Source organism: Piliocolobus tephrosceles, chromosome 15, assembly GCF_002776525.5.
Source record: "Piliocolobus tephrosceles isolate RC106 chromosome 15, ASM277652v3, whole genome shotgun sequence".
Classification (NCBI taxonomy): Eukaryota; Metazoa; Chordata; class Mammalia; order Primates; family Cercopithecidae; genus Piliocolobus; species Piliocolobus tephrosceles.
The window spans coordinates 39635799-39655566 of NC_045448.1; the positions used below are offsets into that span (position 1 = coordinate 39635799).

Below are 19768 nucleotides of genomic sequence, written 5' to 3' on the forward strand. Positions count from 1 at the left end.
TTCTTTCTTTCTTTCTTTCTTTCTTTCTTTCTTTCTTTCTTTCTTTCCTTCTTTCTTTCTTTCTTTCCTTCTTTCTTTCTTGTCTAGCTTTGTTTTCCAGGCTGGAGTGCAGTGGCACAATCTCGGCTCACTGCAACCTCTGCCTCCCTGGTTCAGGAGATTCTCTTGCCTCAGCCTCCGGAGTGGCTGGGATTACAGGCATGCACCACCACTCCCAGCTAATTTTTGTATTTTCAGTAGAGATGGGGTTTCACTGTGTTGGCCAGGCTGGTCTCAAACTCCTGACCTCATGATCCACCTGCCTCGGCCTTTCAAAGTGCTGGGATTACAAGCGTGAGCCACTGCGCCCGGCCTTTTGTGATTTTTTTTTTTTTTTTTTTTTAAAGCTCATCAGATATCATTAGTGTTAGTGTATTTTATGTGTGGCCCAAGACAGTGCTGCTTCTTCCAGTGTGGTCCAGGGAAGCTAAAAGATTAGATGCCCCTGTTATAAGATCTTTAACCAACATCTTCAGATTGGGGAGGAGGGGCTCCTTCTTTTGGTAAGGGAGGCATAATAGTGTTTGAGTGTGCTGAATAATCCAGTTCCTCCTAACTGCTCTCATTCCAATTCTTTTGTCCCATTCTTTCCCAGTGCCCTTTCATGAGTGAGATGTAGCGAGGACCATGAATTCAGCCTGTGTTGAAATTCAGTAACTGGCCAGATTTGACTCGGCGTTTGCTCTTTGGCCATGACAGCCCTTTGGCCATAAGAGAGAAAAGTTCTTTAAGAGGAGTCCTAGAAACTCTGACATTCCCTTCCCTAACAATCCCTTGATCTGTGAGTTTAAATTCTTTGGCCTTTTACTTTTCCTTCTTTTTTATTGTTTGAGACAGAGTCTTGCTCTGTCACCCGGGTTGGAGTGTGATTGCACGACCTCAGCTCACTATAATCTCTACTTCCTGGACTCAAGCCATCCTCACACCTCACCCTCCTAAGTATTAATAGCTGGGACTGCAGATGTGGGCCACAGGGTCTTGCCATGTTGCCCCGGCTGGTCTCAAACTCCCAGACTCAAGTGATCTGCCTGCCTCGGCCTCCCAAAGTGTTGGGATTACAGGCATGAGCCACCACGCCCGGCTGCCTTGTTTGTTTTTAAAGCTCATTGATACTAATAAAGTCAGCTATCCTAACTCATACTTCCTGTATTCCTTTGCCCCACATAGTGGTATATTGCAACAATCAAAAGGAAAGCCAAACCTTGGCTTCAGAAGGCATTTTATTCCAAATGATCACAGGTAGTCATTTAAGAAGCTGTTTTACCACCTTGTATAATTACTAGTGTCCAATCACTTAATGGTACCCACTCACTCACTTCAAACCCAATCAGGTCAGATAGCCAATCCAAGTTTTTCATGCTTTTGAAATCTATTGTTTGCAATCACTTCTGGTATAGTTTTCTTAATTGGTCAGAGTTCCTTAATTGCAGTCAATGAATTTACTCTGGTTACTTTAAGCGTGAAGGAATTTATTAAGGGATAAATTATTAAAGAAACATTATGAAGCCTGAAGAAATAGACTCTAGGTGAACCTTCAGGAATAATGCACCCCAGTGTGCATTTCAACATTCTAAAATGGCTTTCCAAGGGAGTTACAGCATCTGCTATGATCAGGAGGCCAACACAGCTGCTAGTTCCAGTCTGTGCTAGAAATATGGGCACCCCATGCCCTGCCTTTTCTCCATATCACTTGGTTCTGAATATGTCTAATATAGGTGCATCTGTTCAGTGAAATCTCCATCACCTACTGGCACCTTAGCACAAGAAATGCTGGGAAGTACAGTTTTTAAATATTTGTTTTTGAAAAGGCAAGATCAACGAAGTGGGAGACTTTCAAAGTGGTAAGAAGGTGTTCAAGATATTTTTGGGTATCTGGTAAAAAGGCTAGAGAATAGAAAAGGGGAGAGCAATAGTACGCTATTTCTTGGGTTGGGTGGTAGGCCCACAGGTATTCATTACTTTCTAGTCTTTTATAATGAATATATGTATTAGTCTGGGTTCTCCAGAGAAATGGAACTAATAAAATATATATTTATAAGGCCAGGTGTGGTGGCTCACACCAGTAATCCCAGCACTTTGGGAGGCTGAGGCGGGCGGATCACCTGAGGTTGGGAGTTCGAGACCAGCCTGACCAACATGGAGAAACCCCGTCTCTACTAAAAATACAAAATTAGCCTGGCGTGATGGTGCATGCCTGTAATCCCAGCTACTCAGGAGGCCAAGGCAGGAGAATTGCTTGAACCTGGGAGGCGGAAGTTGCGGTGAGCCAAGATCACGCCATTGCACTGCAGCCTGGACAACAAGAGTGAAATTCTGTCTCAAAAAAAAAAAAAAAAAAAAAATATATATATATATATATGTGTGTGTGTGTGTGTGTGTGTGTGTGTATCCATCTATCTAATGAGAGATTTGATTTACTATCAGGAATTGGTTTATGTGACTATGAAGGCTGAGATGTCCCAAAAGCTGGATACCCAGCAGGAGAAAAGGTATAGTTACAGTTTAAGTCTGAAGGCTGGCAAAGACCAGTGCTCCCATTTGAATATAGGTTAAAAAAAAGAATACTTTCTTACACAGTCTTTAGTCTTTTAGTCTATTCAAGCTTTCAGTGGATAGGATGAGGTCCACTCACACTGGGGCGAGGGGAATCTGCTTTACTCAGTGTACATATTCAGATATTAATGCCATGCAGAAACACCCTCAACAGACACACCAAGAATATTTAACCAATTTTTAACCAAAATATTTAACCAAGGACACACCAAGATATTTAACCAAATATCTGGGCACTCTGTGGACAATCAAGTTGACACATAGAATTAACCATCACAATATGTTACCTATTCTTTAATATATATCAGAATACATTTCTTTGTATGAGATATTAAAAAGATTTTGGGCAACTACAAATGGCAGATGTCCACTACAAAACATAATCCCTTTACTTAAGATATTGATTTAGTTTAAATGTAAATGCCTGTGGAAAGAGTAGTTCTTTAAGTTACTATTAGTCATTTGTACCTTGGTTTGAAGGAAGAATGAGTGGATTAGTAAATGGTGAGAGATAACTTAATCTAAATATTTGAGGAATAGGAGGTGGTGAGAGCACCACTTAGGAATAAAGGGAGGAAGAATGGGAGGTTGACAACTTTGACAGATTTTTTGCTTGTTCATATTTTGATTGGAACAGCTCTAACTCCTAACACCTGTGTGAGATTGTTTTCCTTTTTATTTTCTTTAGTTTAAAGGCTATTGGAGTTTTCAGATGCCTAATGGATTATTTCAGTTTTGTCATATATCTATCAATATTCCAATTTTCATTTTATAATATACATGACAGGACTCTGAGTTAAAACCCACTCTCCCAATCTCTCTCTGGTTCTCTGGGCATTAGTTCACACAGATTGAAAGCATAAGTTGGGCTATCTACTTCATTATCTGCTGCTATTTATTTCAGTCCTGGATCGGAGCCTCCAGTGAGCAGAATTTGCATAGGGAACTTTATTCAAATCTAAAGTTTATGAATAATGCACAACTCTCTATGACTCATCAAAAGCAATGATAAACAAAATGCAAACAGTTGGCCACCCCCGCAGCAATCCACAGAGAGTGGTCCCACCCCTCACAAACTGTGAATGACAATATTTGAAGGTAGCAATGGAAATCAGTAGTGTTGGTTTATCTTTAGCATCACCCATATGTTTATTGGCACACATTTAAGTCAGAAAAATGAGCACAAGCAAAGAGAAAAAGGTGTTCTGTCTACTAAGGTATTTAAAGTCAATGGAAATGGAAAGACCATTCCTTACCCCGTCACAAAGTGTTCCTTCTGTGAACTTTTTCCAGTTAATAGATTGGAAACAACACCAGCTTTGTAGTTAGATAGTCCTGGGTTCAAATCCTGCATCTGCTACTCATGAGCTGTATATTGGGCAAGTTACCTAGGTTTTTGTCTTTTTAGTAACTTAATGTCTTTTTTCTTTTTTAAAATAGTATAATAGCCAACCTTTACTTATTTTTCCCTTTTTTATTGACACATAATATTTTACATATTTATGGGGTACATGTGATATTTTGTTACACATATAGAATGTGTAATGATCAAGTTAGGGTATTTGAGGTATCTATATATTGAGTATTTAGCATTTCTATGTGTTGGGAACAATTCTAGTTCTCTCTTCTAGTTACTTAGAAACATACATTGTTGTTAACTATAATCACTCTACTCTGCTGTTGACCAATAGAACGTATACCTTTTATCTAACTGTATGTTTGTACCCATTACCTGCCTCTTTCATTCCTCTCCCTACTCATTCACATTTCTCAGCCTCTAGTGTCTATAAATCTACTCTCTCTTTTTTTTTCTTTTTTCTTTTTTTGAGATGGAGTTTTGCTTTGTCACCCAGGTTGGAGTGCAGTGGCGCGATCTCTGCTCACTGCAACCTCCACCTCCTGGGTTCAAGCAATTCTTCTGCCTCAGCCTCCTGAGTAGCTGGGACTACAAGGTGTGTGCCACCACACCTGGCTAATTTTTGTATTTTTGGTAGAGGCGGGGTTTCACCATGTTGGCCAGGCTGATCTCGAACTCCTGACCTCAAGTGATCCACCTGCCTCAGCCCCCAAAGTGCTGGAATTACAGGCGTGAACCACTGCACCCGGCCTATATCATTCTACTCTCTACCTTTACAATATCAACTTTTTAAGCTCCCACGTATGAATGAGAACATGCAGTATTTGTCTTTCTGTGCCTGGCTTGTTTCATTTAATACAATGACCTCTAGTTCCATCTGTGTTTCTGCAAATGACAGGGTTTCATTCTTTTGAGTGTCTGAATAGTATTCCATTTTGTATATATACACACCACATTTTCTTTATTCATTCATCCATTGATGAACACTTTGGTTGGTTCCATATTTTTGTAATTATGAATAGTGCTGTGATAAACCTGTGAGTGCAGGCATCACTTTGAAATTCTGATTTCTTTTCCTTTACATATACCCAGTAGTAGGATTGCTGGATCATATGGTAGTTCTATTTTTAATTTTTTTTTTTTTTTTTTTAATGAGACAGGGTCTTGCTCTGGCTCCCAGGTTGGAGTGCAGTGGCACAGTCATGGCTCACTGCAGCCTTGACATCCTGGGCTCAAGGGATCCTCTCTCCTCAGCCTCCTAATAGCTGGGACTACAGGTACGTGCCACCATGCCTGGCTAATTTTTTAAAACTTTTTGTAGAGATGAGGTCTTACTCTGTTGCCCAGGCTGGTCTCAAACTCCTGTGCTCAAGCAATCCTCCTGCCTCAGCCCTCTAGTGTTAAGATTACAGGTGTGAGCCACCACACCCAGCTATTTTTAGTTTTTTGAGAACTCTCAATATGGTTTTCCATAGTGGTTACGTTAATACTAGTTTACATCCCCACCAACAATGTATAAGAGTTCTCTTTTCCCCTTATCCTCACCAGCATAAGTTCAGTGGACTTTGCCAGTAATGCCATCTGGTCCTGGGCTTTTTTGTTGTTGTTGAGAGACTTGTTATTACTGTTTGAATTTTATTACTTGTTATTGGTGTGTTCAGGTTTTCTATTTCTTCCTGGTTCAATCTAGGTAAGTTGTATGTATCTAAGAATGTATCTACTTTTTCTCTGAGTATTACAGTTTCTTAATGTATAGTTGTTCATAATAGTCTCTAATGATTATTTTTATTTCTGTAGTATCAAAAAAAAGCCTTCTTTTTAATTTCTGATTTTATTTATTTGGCTCTTTCTTCTTTTCTTGGTTAGTTGAGCTAGCAGTGTATTGATTTTGTCTTTTCAAAACACCAACTTTTCATTTTATTAATTCTTTGTATTTTTTAAGTCACTGTTTAATTTAGTTCTCTGATCTTTGTTTTATCATTTCTAGTATCTTTTTTTTTTTTTTTTTTTGAGATGGAGTCTCACTCTGTCACCCAGGCTGGAGTGCAGTGGCGTAATCTTGGCTCACTGCAACCTCTGCCTCCAGGATTCAAGTGATTCTCCTGCCTCAGCCTCCTCAGTAGCTGGGATTACAGGCGTGCAACACCATGCCTGGCTAATTTTTGTATTTTTAGTAGAGACAGGGTTTCACCACACTGGCCAGGCTGGTCTTGAACTCCTGATCTCAGGTAATCTACCCGCCTTGGTCTCTCAAAGTGTTGGGATTACAGGTGTGAGCCACTGCACCTGGTCTGTATCTAGTCATTTTGATTTTGATTTGTTCTTGCTTTTCTACTTCCTTGAGGTACATTGTTAGGCTGTCCATTTATAGTCTTTCTACTTTTTTGATGTCAGTGTTTATTGCTATGAAGTTCCCTGTTAGCAAAGCTTTTCCTGTATCTCATAGATTTTGGTATGTTGCATTTCCATTTTTATTTGTTTCAAGAAATTTAAAATTTTCCTTCTTAATTTCATCATCAACCCAATGATAGTTTAAGAGCATGATGTTTTATTTCCATGCATTTTTACAGTTTCCAATATTCCTTTTGTAATTGATTTCTATTTTATTCCATTGTGTTCTGAGAAGATACTTGATATGGTTTTAATGTCAAAAAATTTGTGGAGATTTGCTTTGTTACCTAATATATGGTAAATCCTGGAGAATATTCCATGTACTAATGAGAAGAATGAGCGTTTTGCAGCTGTTGAATAAAACGTTCTGTTAATATCTGTTAGGTACATTTGGCCTAAAGTGTATTTAAATCCAATGTTTTTTTGTTGATTTTCTGTTTAGATGATCTGGTCTAACGCTGGAAGTGGGGTGCTAAAGTCCCCAACTATGATTGTATTGGAGTCCATCTCTCCCTTTAGATTTAATAATATTTGCTTTATAGAGCTGAGTGATCCACTGTTGGGGGCATATATATTTAGCATTGTTACATCCTTTTGCTGAATTGATCCTTTTATTATTATATAAAAAACTTCTTTGTCTCTTTCTATAGGTGGTTTTTTTTTTTTTTTTTTTTTTTTTTCCACTCTGTCACCTAGGCTGAAGTTCAGTGGCACAATCATGGCTCATTGCAGCCTCCACCTTCTGGGTTCAGGTGATTCTCCCACCTTGGTCTCCCAAATAGTTAGGACTACAGGCACACACCACCATGCCCAGATAATATTTTGTATGTTTTGTAGATATGGTGTTTTGCCGTATTGCCCATGCTGATCTTGAACTCCTGGACCCAAGGGATCCACCCTCTTCATCCTCCCAAAGTGCTGGGATTACAGGTGTGAGCCCTTGTGTCTAGCCTCTTTGCAGTTTCTGACTTAAAGTCTGTTTTATCTGACATAGGTATAGCTACTCCTGTTCATTTTAGATTTCTGTTTGCATAGGATATCTTTTTCCATTTCTTCACTTTCAGTCTCTATCTCTTTATAGGTGAAATGAGTTTCTTGTAGGCAGCATATAGGTGGGTCATTAAAATTCAGTTAGCCAGTCCATATCTTTTAGGTGGGAAATTTAATTTGTTTATATTTAGGATTATTATTGATAGGTGAGGACTTACTCTTGTCATTCTGTTAATTGTTTTCTGGTTGTTTTGTATATCTTGTCTACTCCTCTTCTGTTATTGTTTATCATTGCAGTTTGGTAGTTTTTTGTAGTTGTAACATTTGAGTCCTTTCTTTTATTTATGTGTCTGCTCTACCAACAAGTTTTAAATTTTTTTGTGTTTTAATGATGGTAGATACCATGCTTTTGCCTCAAGATGTAGGACTCCCTTAAGCATTTCTTGTAGGACCAGTCTACTGGTGATGAATTCTCTCATTTATTTCTCCCTACATTTTTGAAAAGTAGCTTTGCTGGATATAGTATTCTTGGTTGACAGGTTTTTTTCCCCCCTTCCCCCACTGCTTTCAGCACTTTGAATATATCATCTGTACCATTTTCTACTGTCCTGTAAGGTTTCTGCTGAGAAATCTGTTGTTACTCTGACAGGGATTTCCTTATATGTTGCTTGATGCTTTTCTCTGGCTGTTTTTACAATTCTCTTTGTCTATGACTTTTCATAGTTTGACTATAATGTGCCTTGGAGAAGAATTTTTTGGGTTAAATTTGTTTGGGAACCTTTGAACCTCTTGTATCCAGGTGTCCAGTTGTCTTGCAAGTCTGGAGAAGTTTTAGGCTATGATATCATTCAATCAGTTTTATGTTTTTGCCTGCTTCCTTTTCTGAAACTCCAAAAATTTGAATAGTTGGTTGCTTTATGATTTCCTATTTGTCACATAAGCTTTCTTTCTTTCTTTCTTTTTTAATCTGACTGGGCTGTTTTTAAAAAACTTCAGCTTGAGTTAGTCTGTTGTAAAAGCTCTCAATTATATTTTTTCTTTCATTCAATGAATTCTTCAGGTCCAGGATTTTTGTGTGATTCGTTTTTGTGATATCTTTTTGTTGTATTTCTCATTCAGATCATGAATTGTTTTTCTGATTTCTTTATATTACTTATCTGTATTCTCTTGTATCTCACTGAATTTCTTTAATGTCATTATTTTAAATTATTTTTCAGGTTTTTATGATTTGCTTTTTATTGAATTCTGTTGCTGGAAAATTATTGTGTTTCTTTGGAAATGTCATGTTTCTTTTTTATGGGTTTTTTTTTTTTTTTTTTTTTTTTGGTCTTTACACTGATATCTGTGCATCTAGTGTAACAGTCACTTCTTCCAATTTTGTGGATTAGCTTCTAGAGGGAAAGACTTTTTCTGTAGGTGTGTCTATAGTGTTGGTTGGGTACAGTGTTTTGGCTTTGATTCTGGGTGGGTGCAGTAGTGTAGTGTTCATATGATTTGTGAGCTATAATCAGTGTCAATGATGTCTGTAAGTTCCACAGTAGCTTAGGCTATCGTTGTTAATGGAGGCTGTGGTAAGGTTTTGCTAGGGACAGGGATGCCAGGAGGGCTGGTCCTCAGCCACCAGTGGTGGTGGTGGGCTGGGTGTGTTGGTCCTTGGGTTTCCAGGTAGTGTATGCAGGCACCAGTTGTAGTGGATCCATACAAGCTGATTCTTGGGCCTTCAGATGGCTTTCTTGGGTGCCAGCAGTGGTATCAGTGGGTTCATTAAGTGGGCAAGTCCTCAGGCCCCTAGACTCTGTGTGTGGCATCAGCAGTGGCAGTAGCAGTGCAAAGTTAACCCTTAGGCCCCCAAGTATCACATGCGGGTGCTAGCGGTGTTGGCAGTGAGCTAAGCAGGCCCCAGGCCCCCAGGTAGCTCATATAGATGGGGGGTGCTGCTGCTGCTGCTGGTGGTGGCAGGCTGAGTAGGCCAGTCCCTAGTCCTGCAGGAGACATGTATGGGCAGTGGTGGCAGGTCAGGTGGGTTTGTCTTCAGGCGCCCTGATGGTGAACATGAATGTCGGTGGCAGTACTCAGGGGAGGGTGATCCCCAGGCCCCTGGATGATGACTGGGTACTGACAGGGGTAGCAGTGGGCTGAACAGGCCTGTTTTTAGATCCCCTAGTGGTGTGTGTGGGCACCACTGTGGTGGGCCAGTTGGGCCCAGTAACTTGTCATCTTTCAACTTTGTTCTTTTTTTAGGAAAAAGGCATAGTAGTAATTATTTTTAACGCTCAGGGTTCTTAGTTGTAAGCAGTAGTAACTGACTATGGCTGATTAAACAGATAAAGAGCTAATTTAAAAGATTATTGCCTGCACAAAGTAGTTGGGAGAGGCAGGCTTGAGGCTAAGCTTCTGGGGTCAAGGCCTGATACTATGCTGCAGAAGTGACCCGATAAAGAAGCTGATGACCCTGCTTTCCCCAGAGCATGAAATGGCTGCTAGGACCTCAAACTCTCCTGCAGCTCTGCCAGCGCTGATACTTCTGGACCAGGAACTGATCTTATAACAACTGGTTCCCCAGAAAACTAGATGAGTCTGTTACCAGCCTTGTCAGCAAATGAGTCGCAGGCATCACGTCCTTCCTCTGGCTAATTATTTCTAATTAACTTCTAGGTTGGGTACATCTTAGTGGCAGATCCTGGGCTTCATGCCTGTGTTCCAACTACCAAGCTCTCTAGGGAAGCAAATTTTCTGACTTTACTCTGAGGATGCAAAACTCACAAGATGGGAAATTCCCCGAACATAGTAAGATGCACAAAAGGTGTGAGGCAGCCAGAAAACATAACATATGTTATCTCTCCAAGAATTGTAAAGACTAAGTGTTATGTCAAGTATTTGGCATGCCTACGAGTTCAATATTTTTTTTTGTTTCCTTTTCTTTTTTTTCTTTATCAGAAATATCCGTTTTATCATCAGGTTAACTTCCCAGCCTGGCTTTTACTTAGGTAGGATTTGTAAATAGTGTGGAATAGAGCCTTTCACCCAGGATGAGGACACATGAAAGGGTCTCCACTTTGTACTGGCAATCCCTGGATGGATCTGACCTGTTGACTTCTGACGTTAGTCCACCCTAACCCATGAAACCTGTTCATTCCTTCTTGCAATATTTGATCTTTTGATTCCTACACCTTTGGCTTGCTCATGACCACAGCAACCCACTGACATCCCCCTTTCCATTTTGTCTTAATCTCTTGGCTCTTAGACTTTTAGTTTATAATGAAACCTGATAGCTGTTTGATTCTTTCCTAGCTCTGACTTATGGACAGCTTACACAGCATTCTCTTAGTTTGCATAATTATTGAAGGAGAACTACTAAGAAACTTTGGTTGTATCTATTTCTTTTTCTTTTTAGATTTCTAAAATAAATTTTCTATCTGTAATGAAAGCGAAGTGAAGAAAATCTGAAGAGGAGATAGAAAAAGACAAAAGGAACAGTTACCAGATGGTTTCCCTATTACTTACCCCAGTGTTCTACTCCTCTTCCTAAGAAATATTCATTGAGACTTTATATAGAAAGAGAAATATCCCCCTGACCAAAGCCAAAACAAAACTTGATTGAAGCAGTGTCTTTCTTACTGATTTTTTTCCCCCAAATTCTTTTAAGACAGCTTCTGCTTTCTCTTTCATGAAAACTACACTCACTAAGTTGCCAAAATTTCTTCCCAACTTAAACAAAAGGGAGCATCCTCAACATTATCAGCCTGGTATCTAGCTGCTGGGACTCTGGACTGAGTGAATGCCACGAGGAGCTGGGAAGAAAGCAGAATGATCATGTTCTACCATCATGGCTCAGGGAGCCAGGAATGATCTGTCCATGATTATTTGTTCAAATTGTCCTAATATCCATCAACTTAACTTGGCAATCTGGGAAATGTTCTGCTCAGTTGGCTGGAAATGTCTTTGGAATTCCTTAGGCCTGTCTGTATCCTGGAACATGTGAGGTAGAAAAGTATACATAAATAGATATGAAAGATGGTTCTTGTTCAGAGTTGTTTCGGTGCAGTGACTGACTCTCGGGTTAATGGCAATTAAAGCAATGTCCTATTTTATATCATGGATCTCCTAGAGAGAGCCAGGAAGTTCCACCAGAAAATGTTGCAAAGAGTCACCAGACTTTTCTTGCTCGACTGACTGTCTCAAAATAAGGCGTTATTAGAAAAAGCTGGAGGACATCAGATCAAAACAGCTATCACATTTTTAAGAAATATAACTTTGAGTGTGGCCGCATCCATTTGCAACAGTGGGAGAACGCGACCTAGAGTCAGGCCACTTTGAATCCCAGCTCTACTACTTTTAGAAGAGCATTTTGGCCGGGCGCGGTGGCTCACGTCTGTAATCTCAGCACTTTGGGAGGCCGAGGCAGGTGGATCACCTGAGGTCAGGAGTACCAGACCAGCCTGGCCAACATGGTGAAACCCCATCTCAACTAAAAATACAAAAAAATTAGCTGGGTGTGGTGGCGGGCGCCTGTAATCCCAGCTACTTCGGGAGGCTGAGGCAGGAGAATCACTTGAACCTGGGAGGCAAAGGTTGCAGTGAGCCGAGATGGTGCCATTGCACTCTAGCCTGGGTGACAAGATTGAAACTGTCTTAAAAAAAAAAAAGAGCAGTTTGGATGAGATATTGGTTCCACTATTATATAATTTCTTTGTTTTACAAAAGCAAGCGTCACAGTTAAAGTACAAATATATTATACCAGCATCCCTTTCTAGCATCTACATTAACTAAGATTCATTAGTTTTTTGGCCATAAAGGTCCTGAAAGAATGGGACAGAGAGTGGTAATTCTACAGAGGAAACAGTTGGGAAATGTCTAGAGTATAATACCATGGAAATGGCAATTCTAGTTGGGGTGCTCAGTTTGTGGTCTCCTGTTGACCATGGGACAGTAGAAGGTCACTGGCATAGCCAAAATCATTCCAGGGTACTCAAAGAGAAATGGAAGGAATCTCTCAGGCAGACTTCATCTATTGTTAAATTTTGCCTACAGTTGGCCCTGCTTAGCATACTTAGGTAAGCAGCAGGGGAAGCAGCAGTGGCAGATCAGAGAAAGTATTCTGTGGATGGGAATGGGAATGAACAGCCAGTATATTCCTAACTAGTTGATTTCATGCTGAAGGTATCCATGCTCACAGCCCTGTTGAGGAAGGAGATCCCAGACTTGCTGCCAAGTTTCATCGTGGGGCAGTATGGACCTTATTCTTTCAGGTTCAGTGGTTTTGGCCCAGCTGCAGGAATAACTTGTGTATGGATTTGCAATAGAAACAATTGGAAAGCTACTGGATAAGGACAGGTGGATGGCAACCTCTCTGCCCCTTTAATATGTGTCTGGTTGTTGGAGGGTTGGTCTGGTTTATTCTGGTAAATCTGTCTGTGGGGCTTCTAAACCCAGCTTCTGGGAGCTCAAGGAACCTGTCCCGTTCACCTTGCCCTGGGTCTGTTACAGGTTTTATTTATTTATTTATCTATTTATTTATTTAGAGACCAGGTTGTGAGACTGGCTGATTTTTGTGTTTTTGGTAGAGATGAGGTTTCCTCATGTTTCCCAGGCTGGTTGTGAACTCCTGGGCTCAAGCAATCCACCTGCGTCGGCCTCCCAAAGTGCCAGGATTACATGTGTGAGCCATCACTCCTGGCCGATTACAGGTTTTAAGAACAAGTTCTAAGAACAGTCTAAGATTTTTCGGAACTTCAGTGCTGTGTTGAGAGCATAGGTGAAATATTTCCATTAACACACTGTCATAAAATAGACTGGAAAAACAGGAATGAGCTCTTTTATTCACCAAGTTCAGGAGGAGACACAGTTCCAGAGAAGGGCTGTGATTTTCCCAAGGTAACCTGAAAAAGTTTTCCATAGAAGTGGAAACTTCCAAAAAAGGAATGAAAAATTAACTATGGGCATGGTTATTACCTCTCATCATCAGGCAGAGTTTGTGCAATAAACTATTGTCATTAAAAAGGGAACAAATATCTTCTGCATGCTTCAGAGTTTAACCCACTGAACAAAGACCGTATTGCTAAGACACAATATTACATAAATTTTGGCAGAAAGGCATTTTTTTTTCCAGTTTAATGCAGCACTAGATTTCATGGAAAAAACGTTTTGTTTGGGAGGGATACTGATAGCTATTTATGCACAGCTAATTCTTGGGCCCTGAAATATAGCTCTGTACTTCCTGTCTTTCTAGGCTGACCATGACTCACTGAATAAGAATCCTTCAATTATTTTGAAAACAGCTGGCTAACTGCAGTTTTTCTTCTGTCCTTCCATTTCTACCACTCATGAGTGTCACTTTCAGGCTTGAAAACTGGCTTCTCTATTAGAGTCTCTCTTTCCAGACAGCGCTTGGAGGTACAGCCTCAGGGCATGTCCTTGCCCTGTAGTGGTACAGTTGCTCCTCCCCACGGTGAAGGGAGAGCCCTCATTCCCCATCTCAGATGAGGCCTCCAAGAAAAATGAACCAGGTCAAGACTGCATCCGGGTTGTGGCTGTGTTTTATTGGCTAAGCTTTTGACTTTTTTCCTTTAGATAAAGTTAAATAATTCGTTAAAGTTGATCGTTGCTCATCTTTAATTTTCAGTTTTTCTTTTCTCAGTAAGGATCCATTTTGAGAAGCTTCTCTTTTAATCAATAAAGTATAGTTCTCCTGCAAATCAGATATCTCATTGTTGACAAAAAGGACCAGATCCTTCCTTTTTCCTGCCTCCTCAAGTGTCTCCCTTTCCCAGCATAAACAAGCTGCTTTCACACAGAGACTTGATTGGTACTCAGGAGACATTTGTTTACTCATTCAGTAAACACTTATTGGGGGTCCGCTTTCAGGAAGGGGACTGCTATGGTTTGAATGATATTGTCCCCTCCAAAATTCATGTTGATCTTCAGTGTGACAGTATGAAGAGCTATGGCCTTTAGGAGGTGACTGCTCTCACCAGTGGGATTAAATGTCCTTAAAAAAGGACTTGATGCAAGGATTTCAATACTTTCTCCTCCCTTTGTCCCTTTCACCATGGGAAGACACAGTGTTCCTTTTTTCTGGAGGATGGGCCAACAAGGTGCCATCTTGGAAGCGTAGAACTGCCCTCACCAGACAACAGAACCAGCTGGTACCTTGATCCCAGTCTTCAGAACTGGGAGAAATACATTTTTGTTCTTTATAAATTACTCAGTCTGTGGTATTCTGTTATAGCAGCACAAATGAACTAAGAAAGTGACCAACTGTCCACTTGACCTGGGACTGCCCTGGCTTTAGGACTGAAAGTTCTACATCCCAGGAAACCCCTCAGTTTGGGGCAAACTCAGGCAGTTGGCCACTCCAACCCTAAATCAAGCACTGTCTAGGAGCTGGGTATGTAACTGACCATGAGCTTCTTAGGCACTCTGTGACCTTCTGTGGTTCCACGTTCTTTTCTCACAGAGGAAAGCATGCCATGGTGGAAACGGCACTTAATTGGAACTTGGAACCATGGGCTTGGGTCTCAGCTTGGCCACTAAAGAGGCAGGGGCTTAAGGGCAGATCACTGAGCTTCAGTTTCCTCCTTGAAGAGTACAGAGTACAAACGTTGGGTTTGGTGTTCTTTGACTGCTTTATGACCCAAAGTCTAAAGGCAATGTGGTAAACCAATTCACACTAATTAGTATTCCTAGGTAAGAGTGAGTAAGTCATTAGATTTGTTGACATTTGCTGATGATGCTAATATTTACAAAGTCCTCATTCTATACCAGACATATCCATTGTTTAATTTCATTTTCACTACTTTTGATGTAGATGATTCCTTTACTTTCATCTACAGATGGGGGACTCAGGCCAAGAAAGGTTACATAATTTGCCCCAAATCACAGAGAAGCTTACGGATCAAAGATCAGAACCTAGGAGGTCTGACTTCCAAATCCAAACTTGAGCTGCTGTACTCACTGGCTAGAGATAAGTCAATAGTTGAAATGAACAGGCTAATTGTTTCTCCCTGGTAAAAGAAAACAGTGGCTATTTGGAATGAGATCTTTGCATCCTGGTCTGTTAAAGGTCATGGTCCTGAAAAACAGAGCATGGTATTTGAGAAATTAGTGTTCTTAGTTTATAGAAGGGCCGCTCCCTGCTCTATAGGACTAGCTAAAAGGTGGTGGAACCAGATTGAGAGTTAGAGCATTCTCCATCCCCTACACCTCTCTTTCCATTCTGGGTAACTTGAGGACATTCTCCATACTCCCTGTAGGATCTGTAAAGTACTTTAGGTGCTGTTAGCAAGGTGCAGAGGGCCACTACCAGCTGCTCCCACTGCTTCTCACTGTTGGCCAGAAAAACAATTCCATTTAGATCTGGATTGCCTAAAAGTTTGCATGTGTGTGTAAAGGGGGTAGGAAGATTACTACCAGGCACGATTCTTCTCCTTTTTTAGAAAGAATAATTTGAAATACAAACAAAATAAGGCTGTGGGGTCTTATTCCCAGCAGCTGGCAGACTTTCACTTAATTAAACTACCGTGATTGCTTTATTCATATATTTTGCTTGCCCCCATTCTCTTCCTCTCTGACTCCTTATAAAAACAATACTATTTCATGAAGGGAGAAATTAAATGCTGTTAGTCTTTTAGACCAACACTAATTAACAGCATTTATTTTTACTGCGATTGCCTACGTGAAAGTATGCAAAAGAAAATTTGTATTCTGAGAATGTGATTGCTTTGGTCTGAAGCGGTAAAGGGAATTAACTGTTCCTGGGAACTCATCATTCTTTGCTTGAAATTCTCCAGAGAGCAGTGAAACACCAGTGCCAGGGGCAGAATATAGAAACAAGGGCCAAATGCTGTGGCCAGTTGAGCTGCCAGCCACCAGTATGATCATTCTCAAACTCAGGTCTGACCTACTTTTTGTCCTGTTGCAAAACCTGAGCTGGATCTCCTACCTGCTGGGTCAACGTGAAGCTCCTCAGCCTGGCATTTAAAACATTTCACAATCTGGTTCCCTCTCTCTCCAGCCTTATCTCCCTGTACTCACCACCGCATGCCAATGCTCCGAGGCCTCCCCCTTATCATTCTCTGTGGTTTTTTGGAAATGACTCCCTTTTGTTTTAAGGCCTTCCACACCCACCACACCCCTGCTACCTGGTGAGTCTTGTCATCCTCTAAATTAAAGGTTGGAGCTCGCCTTTTCTGTGCAGCCTGTTTGAACTCCCCCTGGCAAAGTTAGTTTCTCCCTCCTTTGTGCTCCCACACTACTTTGCATATTTTTATCAGAGTATTTATCACAATGTATTGTAATGTTATTGGCATGGCTGTCTCCTTCATTAAACTGTGTCCTATTTATTCTTGTTATCCACTTCCAATTTCAGGGTCTGGCACAATCCTATCACATAGAAATACTTAATAGATGCTTATTGAATGACTGAATTGTGGCTGTTATTATATGTCAGTTAATATTTACTGTGTGTTTACTATGTGCAAAGCCTCATGTGTGCTGTGTTTGTCTATTGAGAGAGGGAGAAAAATATGTAATGTTGGTCACAGTCCTAAAGAAACAAAAAATTCTGTGTGAGACAAAAAATTAAAAAGCAAAGCAGAAGGACCTAAACATTATACCTAGATATAGATATAGTCAGCCCTCCACATCCATGGGTTCCATAACCATGGATTCCACATCCATGGATTCAATCAACTGTGGATCCAAAATATCTGGGGAAAAAATGGTTGGTTGCATCTGTACTGAACACATATAGACTTTTCTCTTGTTGTTATTCCCTAAACAATACAGGATAGCAATTATTTACATAGCATTTACATTATATTAGCTATTATAAGTAATCTAGAGATGATTTAAAGTGTACGAGAAGAGGTGTGTAGGTTATATGCAAATACTACTGTTACCGGGAAGAGGTTCTGATTCAGATGCCAAGAGAGGGTTCTTGGACCTCGTGCAAAAAAGAATTCAGGGCAAATCCATAGAGTAAAGTGAAAGCAAGTTTATTAAGAAAGTAAAGGAATAAAAGAATGGCTACCTCAAAGACAGAGCAGTGGCTTGGGCTCTTCACTTACTATACTTAACGTTATTTCTTGATTATATGCTAAACAATAGGTGGATTATTCATGAGATTTCTGGGAAAGGGGTGGGCAGTTCCCAGAACTGAGGGTTCCTGACCTTTTTAGATCATATAAGGCAACTTCTGGACATTGCCAGGGCATCTGTAAATTGTCATGGAGCTGGTGGAGGTGTCTTTTAGCATGCTAATGCATTATAATTAGCATATAATGAACAGTGAGGACAACCAGAAGTCACTTTCATCACCATCTTGGTTTTGGTGGGTTTTAGCCAGCTTCTTTACCGCAACCTATTTTCCTGTTTTATCAGCAAGGCCTTTGTGACATGTGTCTTGTGCCAACCTCGTACCTCATCCTGTGACTTAGAATGTCTAACCTACTGGGAATGCAGTCCAGTAGGTCTCAGCCTTACTTTACCCAGTCCCTATTCAAGATGGAGTTGCTCTGGTTCAAACACCTCTGACACTACAGCATTTTATAAAAGGAACTTGAGCATCCATGGATTTTGGTATCTGCCGGGAGTCCTGGAACCAATTCCCCACAAAAACTGAGGGGCAACTGTATATAGTTGTGAAAGCACGGAAGAGGGGAGAATCATTTGAATTGGGGCTGGGGCAGGAGGACAGCATCACAAAATAGGTGGCATAGGGTTTGATGGATATAGAAATAGTGGAGGGGAGAGGGAATCTAGACTGAGGAAACAGTAGGAACAAAGGCATGAAGGTAAAGATATAGTAATTTCAGTGGAACGAAAGGGCTGGAGAGTTCTGGTCTCACCATAACTGGGGAGATGGCATACTTTAAAAAGATCTGAAATAAATTCCATTAATATCAATAAGTACATTTTCCCTAGTTGCCTATATTTGCATCTTCTAAGCAGGAGTGGTGATTAATCATCTCCAAATTGCTCAAGGATATGAAACAGGGTGCTCGTAAGTCTTTAGCAGCAGAAAATGCTTGTTGCAAATAAACTATTTACAATTTACTTTGTGAGCATCATTTCTGTTGGGACTGTGCAGCAGATAATGATAACAGTAGGTGTTAGCCCAGTCTTAACAGAAACACAAAGAAAATGTTCATGACAGCCATTTCCTATATATATATGTATTTTGAGACGGCAGAGTCTCGCTCTGTTGCCCAGGCTGGAGTGCAGTGGTACGATCTTGGCTCACTGCAACCTCCGCCTCCTGGGTTCAAGCAATTCTCCTGCCTCAGTCTCCCGAGTAGCTGGGACTACAGGGGTGTGCCACCACGCCCAGCTAATTTTTGTATTTTTAATAGAGATGGGGTTTCACCACATTGGCCAGGCTGGTCTTAAACTCCTGACCTTGTCATCAGCCCGCCTTGGCCTCCCAAAGTGCTGGGATTACAGGTGTGAGCCACTGATCCCGGTGTGACTTTTTTTTCTTTTAGAGACAGAGCCTCGCTCTGTTGCCCAGGCTGGAATGCAATGGCACAATCATAGCTCCCTGCAGACTTGAACTCCTGGGCTCAGGAGATCCTCCCACCACAGCCTCCCAAAGAGCTGGGACTGATAAGCACATATTGCCTTACCCAGCTAAATAAAGTTTTTTTTTTTTTTGTAGAGAAGTGTCCTTGCCACATTACCCAGGCTGATCTTGAACTCTTAGTCTGAAGGAATCCTCCCACTTCAGTCTCCCAAAGTGCTGGGATTACAGACATAAGCCACCATGCCCAGCCCAGTTTTATACTTTTAACATATATCCAGAAAGCACAAAGTTGATTAATAATTTACATTACAGTTACATTTTTGAAATTAAACAACCCTAAAATTTGTCCCTTAGTATTTCTTTTCTTTCTTTCTTTCTTTTTTTTTTTTTTTTGAGACAGAGTCTTGCTCTATTGCCCAGGCTGGAGTGCACAGCATGATCTCAGCTCACTGCAACCTCTGCTCCCCCGGGTCAAGTGATTCTCTCGCGTCAGCCTCCCAAGTAGCTGGGATTATAGGTATGTGCCAACACGCCTGGCTGATTTTTGTATTTTTAGTAGAGATGGGGGTTTCACCTTGTTGGTCAGGCTGGTCTCGAACTCCTGACCTCAAGTAATCCACCCGCCTGGCCTCCCAAAGTGCTGGGATTACAGGTGTGAGTCACCATGCCTGGCTCAGTATTTCTTTATGAAAATAAAATGTTAAAAGTCAAATACAAATGCTGTAAATGAACCAACCAGGAATTGTACATGGTCAGTTTCTAATTTCAAGATGGAAGGTGTTGAGTTTGCTGTCGTTTATGTTAAAAACTTTTAAAATTTAACTCATGTATCCACCATTATTAACTATAATCATAAAGTCCCCAGTGTGGCTTGTATGAAGTGTGGCTTGTATAATAGGAGGCTTGTCAAAGCACTA

At 40.7% G+C, this 19768-nt stretch overlaps 1 long non-coding RNA gene across 1 annotated transcript in view; it reads left to right on the forward strand.

Annotated features, from left to right (window-relative positions):
• The window catches only part of LOC111545429, a 90220-nt gene that overhangs the window by 53226 nt on the left and 17226 nt on the right, over positions 1–19768 (forward strand). Inside the window, exon 4 of the long non-coding RNA XR_002732449.1 lies at positions 2464–2528. This is a non-coding gene — a long non-coding RNA (uncharacterized LOC111545429). The remainder of the gene's footprint in view (positions 1–2463; positions 2529–19768) is intronic.